Below are 16,253 nucleotides of genomic sequence, written 5' to 3'. Positions count from 1 at the left end.
GATAATGGGTTGAGTGCAGAATAACTTCTCTTTGTCTGTAAAAATTGTGTGGTTACAGCCTCATTGCACTCCACTTAATGTTTTAAACTGTATTGGTGAGCAAAACACACACACACACACACACACACACACACACACACACACACACACACACACACACACACACACACACACACACACACACACACACACACACACACACACACACACACACACACACACACACACACACCACTCCGTTTGGAAACAATACCTGGGTGCACGGTAAGGAAATATATATATATATCTATATCTATATATATATCTATCTATATATATATCTATATATATCCATCCAATATCCCATACATGGTTATATATTTTGTTGCTTCCTACATCTCACCTCACATTGCCTGATCATATAATCAGGTGAAACATTTCCACAGCTTACCTTTCAGCAGTGTATGTTTCCCTTCTTTGACAGGAAAGGTATATTGACAAGGTGTAAAACACTGCTTAGGGAATCTGCTTCCACCCTCCTCTTAATGAAGGAGAGCAATGGTGACACTGTACGATACATAAGACACTGTAATTAAACAAGGTAAAGGCAGAGTGATAAAATATTCTCCCAGGAATTTTAAAAAAAAAATTATACCAAAAGAAGCTAACATGCCATACACAGGGAGATTTAAGATGCTAATTCAGCCCCCTCAGAGTCTGCAATTTATCTGCCCATGCACAGGGGCCTTTGAAGGTCCTAAGAAATGATTTATAGGTCTCAAGGTACTAACTCTCCAAATGTAGAAAGAAGCCCAGGTGAAACACCCTGAACCTCCAGCTGAGGGAAGGCACTCAAAGAGCAGTCTTCCAGACAGACGTGTAAAAAGATTGTTGTTTGTTATTTACACAAAGGCACAGCCTTATGCGTTTCGTATCTCACAGACACTTAATCATAGGCATTTGTCACAACGCTGCATATTTAAAGGAAAAAAGACCAATAAGCACTCTAAACCAATAGCGGTAGCCATAGATGAAGCATCATATTTGTAAGTCTACCCCGCAAAACAAGGTTTAGGTGCCATCTTAGTGCTCTCATTGGTGAGGACAAGGCAAAATAATCAAAACTTTATAAATATTACAATAAAACAAAAAACATTATATGTTCAAAAATCATAAGACTAGGCCCAGGTAAGCTATAGAGAGGAGAACATAAAAAGAGAAATTTTGAAGATTTACTAGATTCAACTTCACTAGCAAATTGCACTCCAAGGGGAACTAGGTTTATAAAGTTTGGGTTATTTTGACTTGTCCTGCAATTTACACCCTCAGCACACAGACATTTACTGAACGGAGGTCAGTGGGTCAGACTGATTTTAGAGTGGTCCACAGGCCTTTTAGCGGAGTCTGAACCCACCAACCAACATGTCTAGTTAAATGTTTTCGTTACACAAAACCAACTTACCTATGGGTCTCTGACCAGACTGCTCATCAATACAGAGTAAGTGGTTTAAAAGTTATTAGCTAGCATTATATGTTTGGCTGCTTACATTCTCTGTACTACAGATTCTGATTCTGTGTTATCAAAACTAGAGGATAGAAAACCATAAACCTTTGCAATAACTAGGGATGCACCGAATCCAAGAATCCTTCTGGCTGGCCGAACCAAATCCGAATTTTCATATAAAAATTGGAGGCGAAAGGGAAATCAAGTGACTTTTTGTCACAAAACAAGGAAGTAAAAAATGTTTTCCCCTTCCCACCCCTAATTTGCATATGCAAATTAGGATTCGGGTTCGGTATTCGGCCAAATCTTTCGCAAAGGATTCGGGGGTTCGGTCGAATACAAAATTGTGGATTCGGTACATCACTAGCAATAACGTTTTGAAAATAACATTAAAACCACTAAATGTGTAAGGGAAAGACATTTCTTTCATTATAAAATGGTTGAGGTGGAGTTCCTCTTTAAGCTCATTCTTCATTAAAAAACTCAAAAAAAAACTGGAAAAAAAACCCCTTGATTAACTAAATAATAAATATACTTTCAGGCAGAACACATTTTAGAAATAAGATGGGTTATTGGGCCAAGCTGGAACACAGGCAGCATCTCCCCCTCCAAGGAGTAATTAAAATCACAGTAACAAACAGAATATTTGTTTAATCAACAAACACATTTCTCATTAAAACATAATTAAAACAATTACTTAATGACTGAGAGACAGAAGTTGCACAAATGGCTGAAATTGTATTTCTCAGGAGGCTTGCTGGGTACAAGCACTGAAGCAGGTTAAGGGCTTTAAAGAAAACATGTAGGGGTACAGTTGCGACTCCTATAGTATGAGAGAAGCCGGTGGGTAGCTCAAAGAAGCTCCTGGTTGACTCCCATTGGTGATATTTAAGCTTCACTTCCCCAGAAGGTGACCTATTGAAGGCCACCTAGACCTAGGGACACCAAGGAATGTCCCAGCAAGAACTGCAACCCCCACTACTGCAACCCTCACAATGAATGGGGATTAAAAGAAATGGATGAAAGCAAGGTTACAGGATGACAAAAGACTTAAGGAAATAAGAGCCCAATAAGATCTGTGCCTTTATAAGTGAACCATCTTGGTCGCCATGCACTAACCTATAACTTGCAAATGGAGGTTACTGGGGCCTAGGCTATGTATTTTATATTAGTTGGAATCAAATCTAGGACACCTATCTAGAACCCAATACCAGGATTTCTAGGTTAGCCTACTACAGTTTCAAGCGGCTATTTGGAAGGTTTAAAAACACTGGCAAAAACTGTATAGCACCTCCTTCTCATGCAACAAATGACACAAAAACAAGAAAAAGAATGTCCTTCTTGAGGAATAACCTAGGATTACTTATACAAACAGACATTTATAGATTAAAGTGAATCCAAACACCAGCTTTAAAGAGCCTGCATTCTCCATTTATAAATGTGTTTTTTCCTGCCAAACACAGCCCTACTTTTATGCAGATCATGCTGTAAGAAGTTTGGGTACAAACGGGCAGATGAAAGCTGTATACATGCAGGTTTAGAATCAAACTGCCGATTTCATTTACAAAACATTCTATAAATAACCTGCTTATTGCTATAGAAATTATGCAGACAAAAATAGGTCACATAAGTGGAGCTTATGACACACTATTGTGTAAAAAAAAAATGTTTTTAGTACAGTATACATGCTGGTGCTGCATCTGGTGCCCTGGGCCAAACAACATGAAAGAATGAGCACTATTTATACAGAAATAAGGGGGTGTTGTCCATAGAAATGTAGGCCATATGGGGACCTCGCTGGATCTGCATACTATTTGATTGTACCGAGTCCTTTCTATCCACACTATAAGTTGTTTCCTTGCTTCATCTTATTCTTTTCCCCTCATTTCTATTTTTCTTTCTATCCTTTTCATTGTAAATATTTTTGTTTGAGAAATTGAAAAATGAAATCTCATAAAAAAAAAAAAAAAAAAAAAGATAAGGGGGTACTGTGTGGCATCACAACATTTATTAATTCCAGATGAATAGATATATAGGACAAAGGAAACTACTACATTTCTGCACACACTGAGTATATAGAGACACTAAAAGATGTCTTCCTTCAGGCACTAAATTGGAGGCCGAGGTGGAGACAATTTAATTGCATGTCACCAGCAAAATAAACACTGACTTAGCAGCACAATACATGGTAGTAAACTGCAAAAACAGAAAAAACGCATCCAAGAAATTGCTATAATATTAGCAGTGGCAAAATCTACAGTTTGGTACATGCTGAGAAAGAGGCAATAGTAGGCCCTAGAGCCAAACGATTTGCTTCCCTGGTGGTGAAGTAGGTTGCCTGATCCAAAGTATGCCTTTAAGGGCATCTATCAATTAGAACTTTATTTTCCAGAAGTGTCAGCTAATAGATTCTGCACTCTGGATGGGGAAACAATATTATTTTCTAGGAAAGCAGTTGATCAAGCTCTCAGTGAGAGAACAAGGATATTCCCAAGCTCGGTCATTATAGGCAAACACTTTTTTCAGTTCAGTTGGTATCAGGTTGTTCACCAAAAATAAAGAAGTTTTTCCAATTATTTCTATAATATAATATTAAAGTTTAAAGATTAATTTTCCTCGGGGGGGGGGGTCGCCGGCTCTTTAACTGGTTTAAATTGATACATTTAGTTAATACATTTGTTATCTTTGACCCTGCTGAGCAGAATCCCAAAGTTTCATTAAAGGCAGCTGCAGTTCAGCATGCTCCTGGATCATTGAGCTTACAGACAAACTCTAGAGACAGGAACATTAAACTTCAATTTTGGGAAAACCGTAAAAAAACAAAAGATGGAAAGCAATTGTCTGTTTGTGGTGCAAAATCTGAAAACAACTGAAATGTAAGAGTTTAGAAGGTGAACAACCCCTTTAAAAAACAAACTGAAGAACACCAGAAAAAAATTGCCACAAAGTTGAAATATAACCCCGTATTTTTTTTTTTTTTTTTAATAAAATGAGCGCAATTTATATACAGTATTGCGTAGGAGTAAAAACAGTAAAAAGACCACAGATAAGTCTTCTGTATAATGAGCTTCCTCCTTAACTCAAAGCCTAGCCAAGGCTGCATATTATGGAAGGGAGGGAACTAATTAACCTAATTGAACAAACTACGCTGCTTACAGTGGGAAATGCAGGAGCATTTTTCTTTTAACTTGATAGTAGCTTACATTCCTTAACACAAGTTCTATTTATTGTGAGCATACTGAGCAAAACTGTAAAAAACGCAGCACCCCCCAACCCAATACTTTGGATAAACTTCAAATTCTGTCCATAACCAACGTCACAGCTTACACAAGTAAGAATTTGTTTTAAAATGAACTAGCCCTTCATTGATGCACTTACATTTATTTGCCAAAAAGAAGAAACTAGATATCTCGTTCTTCAACCGTGCCACTGTCATTTAGGTAAAGTGCCAAACTCCTGCATTTATCCATGGATATCTAGAAAGAAAAAGAACATATGGTTTATATCTGTGTAATATAAATGGGGATCCCATCTCTGAAGTGTGCATTTAATTGGATAATAGTTAATTTACTATATTATGAGATATTATGAGACTATATTATCATTTACTCCATGTAAACTGCATGTGTGAAATTAGCAATACTGACTAACTATAAGGAAATGATTATTTATAGACACCAATAGAATATAATTATGATCCACTTCTGATACAGTTCTATACCTATCAATAGCACTGAAGATATGTTACCCATATCTATGGACAAGACTGCATAGAGACAGAATCCCATTCAAGTTGTTTGCTGCAGTCTGCCATTGTGAATCTTGTTAGGCCATCTTTTAAGAGTCAGTGACACTGCACATGCTCAATATGGTTGGGCTGATGTAGAGAAACTAAGCTTAGAGGTCGCTGGAAATCAGCAAGCAGAAAAGATCAGGCTCATCTATTTATTATACGATTATTAAATTCTGATTTAGGATGCACTGGTTTCTGAGCAGACATTTTTTTTCTTTTTTTATCTTGCTTTTATTGATTTTCCAAATTACAATCATCATGTTAAAAACAACCATTGGGATTTCCAAAAGAAAAAAAAATAAAATAAAAAGAACTTAAGAGAGAGAAAAGTCACAGTAAGAAAAGGTAAAGCGAATAAACGAGGGTAAGAAGACAGTAGGGAAGGGGAGGAGATGATATCATATGACATACTCTAAATTATTGACCTACCTTGTATAGAGACTTGTACTCAGCAGAAAAAAAGATGGGGATATACTGGGGACTGTTCAGAGGGACATATTTTCACTGCCAAAGGGCCTTGGACTAGTAAATAATGTGTAGCGTGTCTTTGCCTAATTCTTTTTTAAGCTACCGTTCTTCTGAAATCACTGCTCTTTTGATCTATGTGTAGGTTCAAAAAACCCTTCAAGTATGGCATTTTGGGATAATTTGGAGTAGCAAGGAAACCAGTTATATGTGTGCTTCCAAAGCTTTGGTGCCAGAACAGAAGGACATCTGGAACATAAGCGCAACATATTATAAATTTACAAGGGCACAATGGTACCTGCAACAGGCTCCAGATAAAAGGGAAGTAAGAACTCATGATTTACAGTCAGGGTATGGTAGCCAGGGCATTTCTGAATTATGCATCTGTATGGGGTCGCAAATTTCTGCTGGGACACTGCTCCATGTGTTCACCACCTGTGATTTGTTAACCATTATCATAACATACTAAGTCCAAATACAGGACTTTGTGCTTGCTATTTCTTGCTCCTATTGCTTATTGTGAAGAAAACAAATCAGCAACCAAAATGTCTATATGAATTTCCAGTAAAGAATTGCTTTGTCACCCAAACAGGACTGGAGACAGGGATAGACAACGCACATTATTCCTGGAAATCATTAAAGGGGAACACCACAAAAATATAACTTGAGCTTTTTGAAAAGTAAACATAATTTCAAGCAACTTTGCAATATACATCAATTAAAAAATATGCAGACTTTTCATGATTTCTAATGGTTTCTGACAGCTCCCTAAGACTAGCCCCCTGTTCTCCTGCTGATCTGTCTGACTACTTTGCTGAGCTGGCTGACTACTCTTACTTTGTATCAACAGCCAGCTGTCCTCCGCCTGCATCACCCAAACTCCATAATCCCTGCACATGTGATTTCAATAAGGAACGGAACATTACAGTGCAATGCATTGTGGGTTATTTAGTTCCTGCATCCACTTTGTAAGCTGTGGAGAAGTTGTTACAATTTGTAACATCAGTGTTTTAGTCCCTCCTTCCATGCCAGGGTTTCAAATGATGCAGAAACAGGTAACTGTGATGGCTATATCAGGGGGTGCTATATGGGCCTCTTTCTAAAATTTTGGTTTGGAAGCCGGAGTTCCCCCTTAACAGAGTCACTAGTTGCATTTTTTAGGCAAGAACACCATGTGAGGGTTGTGATGCAATTCATGCAAGAAGCAATAGGTTTCGACATTCTGAAGCCATGTTTTAAAGGGGTGGTTCACCTTCAAACAACTAGTCGTTGTTTCACCAGAAATAACGACTGTTTTTCTAATATTGAAGTGTAAATTGTAATTTTTCACCTTCTAAAGCAAATCTGGGAGGGGGGTCGCCAACCCTGTAAACTGTTTAAAATGTATACAATTAGTTGATACATTTCTTATCTGTGTCCCTGCTGAGCAGAATCTCTGGGTTTCACAACAGGCAACTGTTAGAATTGATACAATAGTTGCTAATACTCTAGAGATGCTGCTGAGAATTGTTGCAAAATTGTAACAGTTTAGAGTCTGTACCTGAATTACTGAGCTGTCAAACACCAGAACGTTAAACTTCAAACTTAGATTTTGGGACAACAGTAAAAAATAAATAATGGAAAGTAATTGAAAAAAGTCTTTATTTCTGGGGAACAATCTGAAAACAACTGAGATGAAAAAGGTGAACAATCCCTTTAAGCAAGAAAAGATGACAAACTGAAACCGTGTGCAATTAGTGCAACTAGTTAGCCATATATTGCTGTGCAGACTGTCAGAAGAGCCCATGCATCGGCAACTAAGCTGCTGACCTGGTATAGAATGTCAGGTATGGCTATATTAAGCTACAAAAGGGACCCAAATAATCCTGAAAGCAAGTATTGTGATCTGGGTCAGTTAGCAAACATTCTACCATGCAATATTTCCCAGCTCTCTGCTTACTACTATTGATACAGACATGTATGAAACTTTCCTATGCTTTCTGTTATTTCATTTGCAGTCTCTTTTCTCTAACTAAGCATAAGAGGGGTCCCTGACATTCAGCGAAGACTGCAGCTTTCTGATTGGTGCCTGGGGAAGGTGTGGGTGCAAGCACCTTTTGGAATACAAAAATACATTACTATGTGAAATATAGTAACGCACCCCCCCCCCTCCAGTGCAGAATTCCTCCTCAGATAGATTTCGGTACAGGTGAACTGTCAAACTGACTCACCTGATTATTAAAAGGGAACTATTGCAAAAAATGAAAATTTAATATAAGCGTCATCATACTGAAATAAGAAACTTTCTAAATACAATCAAATATTCTGCATTGTTTCTGGAATAATCAAGTTTATCTTCACTATTCCTCTCTCAGCATCTGTTTCTCTTCATTCTGTCTTCATGCAGCAGTTGAATCTTAAGGGGGGGGCGTCCTTTCCTAGCAGATGAATTAGAGCTCATTCAAATAACCGATTCCAGTACAAACAAAATAACTGCCTTTTGCACAAATTCTGCATGTAGAGAGACGGGATGTCTGGGGATTTTAATAGAGTCAGCTTGAATACATCTTCTAGGCAAAATGAGCCCCCCCCCACTATAAGATATTAGATCTAACTGTCAATGATTATCTGACACCCAAGAGAAACAGATGATGGGAGGGGGATGGTGAAAATAAACGTGATTATTTCAAAAACGGTACAAATTTTTTCATTTATTATATTTAGAAAGCTTCTTATTTCAGTATGCTGAAGCTTATATTAAATTTTCATTTTCGCGATAGTTCCCCTTTAAATTATCTTGGGCCTTGGGAGGAGAGCTGAATGCCTGCACATAATTCATATACCAACTGAAAATGCTCTTGTATTACCCACAATCCTCTTGCCATTATAATTATACCTGTGGCTACTAAACGCAGGACCTTGCGCCTGTATGTTCAAACTGAACTCTTCTGTAGGATATAAGACGGTTGCACGAGTGCTTGTGTAATGATAAAGAACACAGTTCATATAAGGCTAGAGATCCTATATTTAAATTTGCACAATTTCAAGAAGGAAAAATAAGGTTGCAAGAGATAAAATGACCCGGTAGCCGCATGATCTGTGCATTAATAAGCAGCAATTTTTGCTTGCCATTAAATGTGCTATTCAATTCTAATGATAAGGGAAGGGGAATGTTTACCATGGCAACCTCCCGCGCTACAATAGCTGCTCTGCCACATCTGACAAACACACATCATGAACACAGGCTGCCGTGCAGAAATGTACATTTTATTAGCTGCTATTAAAAAGGCTCAACTATTTCCAGGGCAATTTTGCTGACTGTTTTTATGGGAGGATAGCGAGGAGTGAGTAATCTGTGCAGAAAGAGCAGTGGCTCTGCAAACAAGCAAACCAGCTGCCTGTATATGGAAGAGAACAAACCCAGCTTATCACTCACATATGCGTATGTACAGGTATGGGACCTATTATCCAGAATGCTTGGGACCCAGTGTTTTCCCGAGTACAGATCTTTCTGTGATTTGGATCTCTATACATTAAATCTACTTAATTTAAACATTAAATAAACCCAATAGAATTGTATATTAGGTTAGCTCAAGTACAAGGCACAAGTATGGGATCTGTTATCCGGAAAACCATTAACCAGAAAGCTAAGAATTACAAAAAGTCTCCCATAGACTCCATTTTATTCAAATAATCCAGATTTTTGTAAAATGATTTCCTTTTTCTATGTAATAATAAAACAGTGCTTTGTACATGACCCAAACTAAGATGTAATTTTGTAGTAGATTTAAGGAATAAAGATCCAAATTACAGAAAGATCTGTTATCTGGAAAGCCCCAGGTTCCCGAGAATTCTGGATAATAGGTCCCATGCCTGTACTGTTACTTCATTACAGAGAAAATCTGAATTGTTTCATTAAAATGGAGTCTATGGGAGACTGTCCTCCTGTAATTCGGAGCTTTCTGAATAATGGATCCCATATCTGTATAATAAAAGGAAACATGATAAAAAGAATGAAGAAAGTAATAAGAAAAAAAGTTTGGAAAGTGGGTCTGCGGTCTAAGGTTTTTTTTTTGGGAGCCTGGCACCCAAGTCCTACATTGAAGAGAGTGGTGGGATAACTGGTGGTAGAGCAACAGAGCTGTGAAGTCGGAGTCAGAAGCAAGACAGAGTCACCAAAAAATGACTCCTAATATCTTTAAATACATGCACTGAATATAAACAAAATCAGATTTAAGAGCTTCTATGAAGGAGCATATGGCCGAAGCAATTCTGTTTTTAAGAACATTACTTTAGTTTATTTTGGATTGTATTTAAAGCACATGTAAAGCCCCTACAAAAATGTAATCCGTGAACAGCCTCTTTGAAATCGTTTAATACCTGCCACTCAAGTTGTTGAAAGGTTAATAGTAAGGCTGCAGCATTCCTTTAATCACTTAGGATTCCTTCTCTTCCTCTACCCCACTTGGCCCTCTATCTCGGAAATTTCGTTTGGCTGTTGGCTACTGAGCATGCAATGCTCAATCCGAGCAGAACTTTTTATCAAGTAAGTTGCATCCGTGTAAACCTGCATTCTTGATTGCATGAACATTACAGCGCACATGTGCTCTTTGCAAATGTAAAGGTCAGTGATGTGTCAGAGGGAAAATGGCCGCTGGGCAAAAGCTGCAAATTGTTCTAGGAAGTGGTGTAAATCTGCCCCTAACTGTAACAGGAAGAAGTGTGAGAGTAAAAGACAGAACTTTGTCCAGTAATTGGCTCATTTGACCTAACATGTTTAGTTTGTTTGTGTGCACAGTGAATCATAAGCTGCCAGGCGGCGGCCCTAAATTATCTATTTAGGATTACCCAATGGCACATAATACTAAAAATATATTATTATGAAAATTATTTATGTACATGAAGCAGGGTTTTACACATCAGTGGTTTCGTGCAATATACTTTTATGGAGATCTACCTTGTTTGGGGTAAAGTTTTCCTTTAAAGTAATTAACACATAATAAACTGTTAGCATGCACTATTAAAAGCAGTGTGTTTGCACAGGTTACATAGCAAATTACAGATAAAACACCATTGTATAGGACAGGGCTTATCGGTTATGTGCTAGGCAACATGTTCCTTTTCTCCTTTTTTCCAGATTGAAGAGCTGCTCCCATGGCTACACTGCAGTTTGTTTATATAAACAAGTTACATTGGTATATAAACAACAGTCCATGGTGTTACTGCTCCTTTAAAAACAGGAGTCAGACTTATAGTTACAATAAAACGAGGAGTCTGAGTTGAAGGATTTATGTACCGACTCCACAGCCGTGTAGTGTACTACCCAGCACCTAAATCAGTTACATTTAAATTACACATGGGGTTCTATTATACTGAAACCCTTACTCCAGAGTACTAATGCCCTTCCATACATAAATTTGTATACATTCTCTAAATCTGGATATTAATTAATGTATTATTCTTACTAACATTCCCAATCATAAGTGGCCCTATACAAATGCGGTAGGGTGAGGACCAGAAAATAACTCCTCTGGGCCCAGACAAACTTTAGGAAGGCAAATTGGTGACTTTACAAAGGGAATTCTATTCTGAGAGTGAAAAAAACCAAAGAGTCTGTGGATGACCTTCTATTAACAGAGAATATTTGCTGCTGAACACGAGACACAGTAGAAGTTGCAGTTTCCGGATAAGGCTTTTAAGTATGCTGGCAAACTTCTCTTTAAAGGGTACTGAGCTAAGGCTTTCAGTCCATTTAGGTTTCTTTTCTGAAAAAAAGAGATTTCAACAGTTTTTTCTTAAATTTTCGCACCAAGAAAAATGCCAGAAGCAATTTTCCCTTGTTCTTCACTCTCCCAGTCAGAGGGCAGTTCTCTTCTGAGTGAGACATGACATGAAAAGAGGCCACAAGAAGAAATGCTTCAGTCTAGTGGCTGGAAGCACAAGATGTGGAGTATCAATGCGTTTGTGCCATAGATAAATTGTCATACAATTACTGTTTATTGAAGAACCAAGCTGAATTTTTGAATATATTTGAATAACAATAAACACAGGGGTTTTGATTTAAATTGGACTTTTTTTATTTTTATTAAACTAATTGAGTGACTTACTGGTGGCCTCTAAATACAGATGCTAGCAAGCAGCAGGGAAGGAGGGACATTACAATTGGAGGGACATTACAATTGTAATAACTTCTCCACAGCTTACAGACAGCATGCAGGAACTACATAACCCACAATGCATTGCACTGTGATGTTCCGTTCCTTATTGAAATCACGTGTGCAGGGAATTGTGGGGTTTGGCTGCTGATACAGAGCAACAGTAGTCAACCAGGTTAGAAAAGTAGTCAGACAGATCAGCAGGAGAGCAGGGGGCCAGGCTTAGGGAACTGTTCCAAACCATGAACAATCATGAAAAGTCTGCATATTTTTTTAATTGATGTATATTGCAAAGTTGCTTCAAATTAGGTTTACTTTTCAAAAAGCTTAATTTATGTTTGTGTGTGTATGTGGAGTTCCCCTTTAAGTTTCAGGTTTGTGGAGTTCCTAATAAATGCAAGACTGGACCAATTTTAGGGATCAGAAATGGGCCACCACCAGTATCTGCACCTCACACCACCCCCCAACCAAACCCAAGCTTCAAAAGACAAATAAATGCACCAGCTATGAAAAAAAATGTACCACCTATTAACAATTATGAGCTTCCTGGAAATCACCTTGAAGTTCTATGAGCTATTGTACAACAGCAGTTATATTCTCTATATAACACCATAGCCCATCCAGGGAATGGCACCTTCTGTGTGTATGGCCTTTTAGCTGATGTCAGGCTGCAAATTCTATCATTTAAACAGTAGGAGATGCATTTCAGAATAAATTGGTAGGCCCTAGTTTTCAGCTCCCTAATAACAGGGTATGCAGTGGCACAGACCATCCTAGCACTGCAGACTAATAACCCAAGAAGTGTGAATAAGGGTGTGAATAAGGGCGAGTTCCCTGGGGCCAGATTATTGTGGAGAGAAACAGTAATACACAAAAAGAGGAAGAGCTGGTATAGTAGGCAACTTTAGTTTAGGGCAGCCCAAGCTGTGACCCCTGAATTCCCACAATGACTCCTTACAAAACAGGCAAAGAAACAGAAATAAGTCCTCTGAGCATCTTCCAAGCCATAAAGAAAAAAAACAAGTACTCTAGTGTATGAGATCTACATAATCGGGCAGGGAAATTACTGGTTGGGGAACCTGTAACAGACAGGTTGTCGATCATGCTCTCAGCTGCTGAGCTATCCACAAATGTTTGCAGGAGGCCTAAAAAACAGTATTATTCAGCTACACATTAAATTGGCTTTCTTATGAGAGTGACTCACTATTGACTTGTACAATCCGTGGGCATGCTATGTTCATCTTATGCTGCATAAAAAGGGACACAAATACACAGACCAGCATGGAGAAGTGACAGCTCCCAAGATGATCAACTACAACTCCCATCATTCCAATAACAACTCCATGTTTGCCCTCTAGTTGCTCATCACTAGGATTATTATGGACAGGCCAATCAACTGCACACAAACACCTTCTACATAATTTTCATTATCCAATAGAGCTTTGCGTCTTAGGCAGCTTTAAAGGACAACAAATGAATGGGAAAAGGTTCATATTGTCTTAGGACATATGGCTGCTGAACAATTTGTGATATAGAGCAGGCTCATAATCTCTTCCATTAACTACTGTTGTGCAGAGCAGCACCCAGTGGTCAGTTGCTATCTATTATATATATACGATTATCAGTCATGTCAGGAAACACAGATCATCCACTGAACTTTAAATCTAATCTTCCCATGCAACTCCATGAAGCACAATGACAGCTGGATTGATGCAATTATTGGACTGTCCAAATACAACTACATACACAACCCAATGTGGTACTCCCTCAATGGGATGATCAGCCATACTGATCAATATCTGAAGATACCAATTAAAAAAATTGCCTGTTAACTTCCAGCAAATAACATCTACCACTTCATACTGTCCTGCCAAGACTACTAAAGCCTACTTCTAATTTGATACTCAGGGTCATTATTGGCCCTCCCTTCAGTTTACATTAAGCTCTACTAATAGAATCCTTGCACTCTCACCAAAGATACGGCTCCTCTGCTCTTCATTATGGCTCCTTAGTTTCATTATTTTAGAACACTTTCACTTTTATATTACTCATGTTACTGGCTACAAACTACTTTTAAAGGGGTTGATCACATTTGAATGAACTTTGAGTATGATGTAAAGCCTGATATTCTGAAACAAATTGCAATTGTTTTTAATTTATATTATTTGTGTTTTTTTTAGTTACTTAGCTTTGTTATTCAGCAGCTCTCCAGTTTGCATTTCCGGCAATCTGGTTGCTAGGGTCCAAATTTCCCTAGCAACCATGCATTAATTTGATTAAGAAATATGAACAGGGCCTGAATAGAAACACGAGTGATAAAAAATAGCAAAATAATACTAGTAGCGCAAGGTGCTATCATTCTTTTATTTATATGAAAGAAAGGGTGTTCTGCTTTTGGTATGTTAGGTACCCAGCCATTCATGCACAGGAAACACAGTAGATAACAAATATGTTCTTAAGAATCCCATTGTATTCTACAGAGCTTATCTGTTGTGTATCCAGTTGCTTTTCTCCTTTTACCAGCTTAAATGGCTGCCCCCATGGCAAGACAGTAACTGGTTTATATTAACTATTCTTAAACAAACACACCTGTTTTACCAGTGCTGTCCAACACTACATTATATGATCATTACTTTAAAACACTCATTTTTTGTTGTTATGGTTCCTTTAACCTGCATGTATGTTTTTGGAATATGGGAGATAATAAAACTCCTGGTAGTGGCTGGGATCATCACTTCTGTATTAATATACTTTCCTAGATTTAGAGTTATTAAGCAGTGAGTGAACGATAAGAAAAGCTTAGAATTGGAGCACAAATAAACGTACATTAAAAAGATAATAGAGTACTGAAAAGCTACATAATCAGTGAGAACAGAGGTTTTACAAAAGCATGCTCGTTACTGTTTCATGATGAAGATCGGAATACTTCAAAACATGCAAACCTTTAACGAGCTTGAGATGAACCACGATTAATCAGCCCAGAATCAACTCAACTACAACTTAACACAATCCATAATAATGCGGAGGGTGGAGAACACTGGGAGCTGACATTCTCAACTGCTAGACTTTCCACTTTACATCCTTGCTCCAAACAAGTTGATAGCATATGCAGTCAGTAAATATGCAATCTAACCAACCTCTGCAATTATACAGAGTTCATACTACATCAGGGGTTCCCAATCTGTGGGTTCTCTCCCTAGCACATGATTATTTACCCCTATGTAAGATCACACGGCTCCCTTGCTTGCTATACAAGCTCAGGTTGTGCACCTACTCACTCTCACACAGTCTCTTCCATAACAAGAATTCATTCTGGGCTGTAAGTTTGAAACCACATTCTAAGATTAATTGAATGTACAACACCCACCAGTATACTTTCATACTTGCCAAGCACCACTCTCACACACCACAGGAGCTACTTATTTATGTAACCTTTACTCTACCATAGGCTGCAGGTCTGTTATACCTCACTACAAATGACTTGACTCTTCTTTTCACTTGGGCTGCTGATCTTTAACAATCAACTGGGCTGATTCTTCACTGGGAGCTTCTCACCTGAACCATTGTTCATCTAATGGCTAATCATTTTCACACTTATCCATAGGCTACCAATTTGAATCTACACAATTCCTAGAACTAATAATTTGACCCCTCACTCAACCTGGAGCTACTGTCTTGATCCCTCACTCACCCAGGAGTTACTGCCTTGATCCATTTCTTACTTACTGTCTGAAACCCTCACACACCAAAGGGCTACCGATCTGCCCCCTCATTCACTAGAAGATTGTTGATGTGATCCCTCACTCACTCACAGGTTGCTGACACTGCCACAAACGCACAGTTGCAGGTCTGACCCCTCACTCAGTCAGGAATTGTTCAGGTTTCTCTCAATTACTCAAATGGCTAGTAAATTAACCCATTACTCACCAATTTGCTGCAGATGTCCCTCCTGGTCAGGAGCCCCTGAATGCATCCCGAGCAGAGTTGCACACAGGGCAATACACCAGATTCAGTAGCCAATTCCGGGCTTGAACTCAAATCCGCACAAGCTGCTGCCTGCGCTGTGGGCTCCGTTCCTATTCCCCTGTGCGGCCCAGGCCCGGTAATGGAAGCCTTCTCCCCCCCGGCCTCCTCACCCCGACAGCTCGCCCCGTAGCAAGGTGGGAGCCGGAGGGAAATAAGGTGCGTGGCCGTCAGTGCATCTAAGTCCGGAATGGGAAGAATGATTCCCGTCCACTATGTCAGCTTCCCTCTCAGCTGCTCCTGCTTCTCTGGCTTCTCAGGAGAAAGATGGGAGTGGGCCAACTGCGCATGTCTCAGGCAGGCGGAGGAAGGGGGGCCCACAGTGCACAGCGGCTTAGCAGGAAACGGAAACTTT

At 38.8% G+C, this 16,253-nt stretch overlaps 1 protein-coding gene across 4 annotated transcripts in view; it reads right to left on the bottom strand.

Annotated features, from left to right (window-relative positions):
* mbd5.S (methyl-CpG binding domain protein 5 S homeolog) overlaps window positions 1-16,202 on the bottom strand; it is a 47,002-nt gene extending 30,800 nt beyond the window's left edge. Inside the window, exons 1-3 of one of the 4 annotated variants that reach the window (XM_041578602.1) lie at window positions 15,803-16,202; window positions 4,862-4,959; window positions 431-565 (exon numbers count right to left, since the gene is read on the bottom strand). The gene's annotated coding sequence lies outside the window, so the exon portion shown is untranslated. The remainder of the gene's footprint in view (window positions 1-430; window positions 566-4,861; window positions 4,960-15,802) is intronic. The other 3 variants (XM_018238767.2, XM_018238768.2, XM_018238769.2) reach the window with 3 other exon arrangements.
* Between the last annotated feature and the right edge of the window lie 51 nt (window positions 16,203-16,253).

The sequence above is a fragment of the Xenopus laevis genome, chromosome 9_10S, assembly GCF_017654675.1.
Source record: "Xenopus laevis strain J_2021 chromosome 9_10S, Xenopus_laevis_v10.1, whole genome shotgun sequence".
In the NCBI taxonomy this organism is placed as follows: Eukaryota; Metazoa; Chordata; class Amphibia; order Anura; family Pipidae; genus Xenopus; species Xenopus laevis.
The sequence above is the reverse complement of the archived record's forward strand: the minus strand, read 5'-3'. Positions and strand labels throughout refer to the sequence as shown.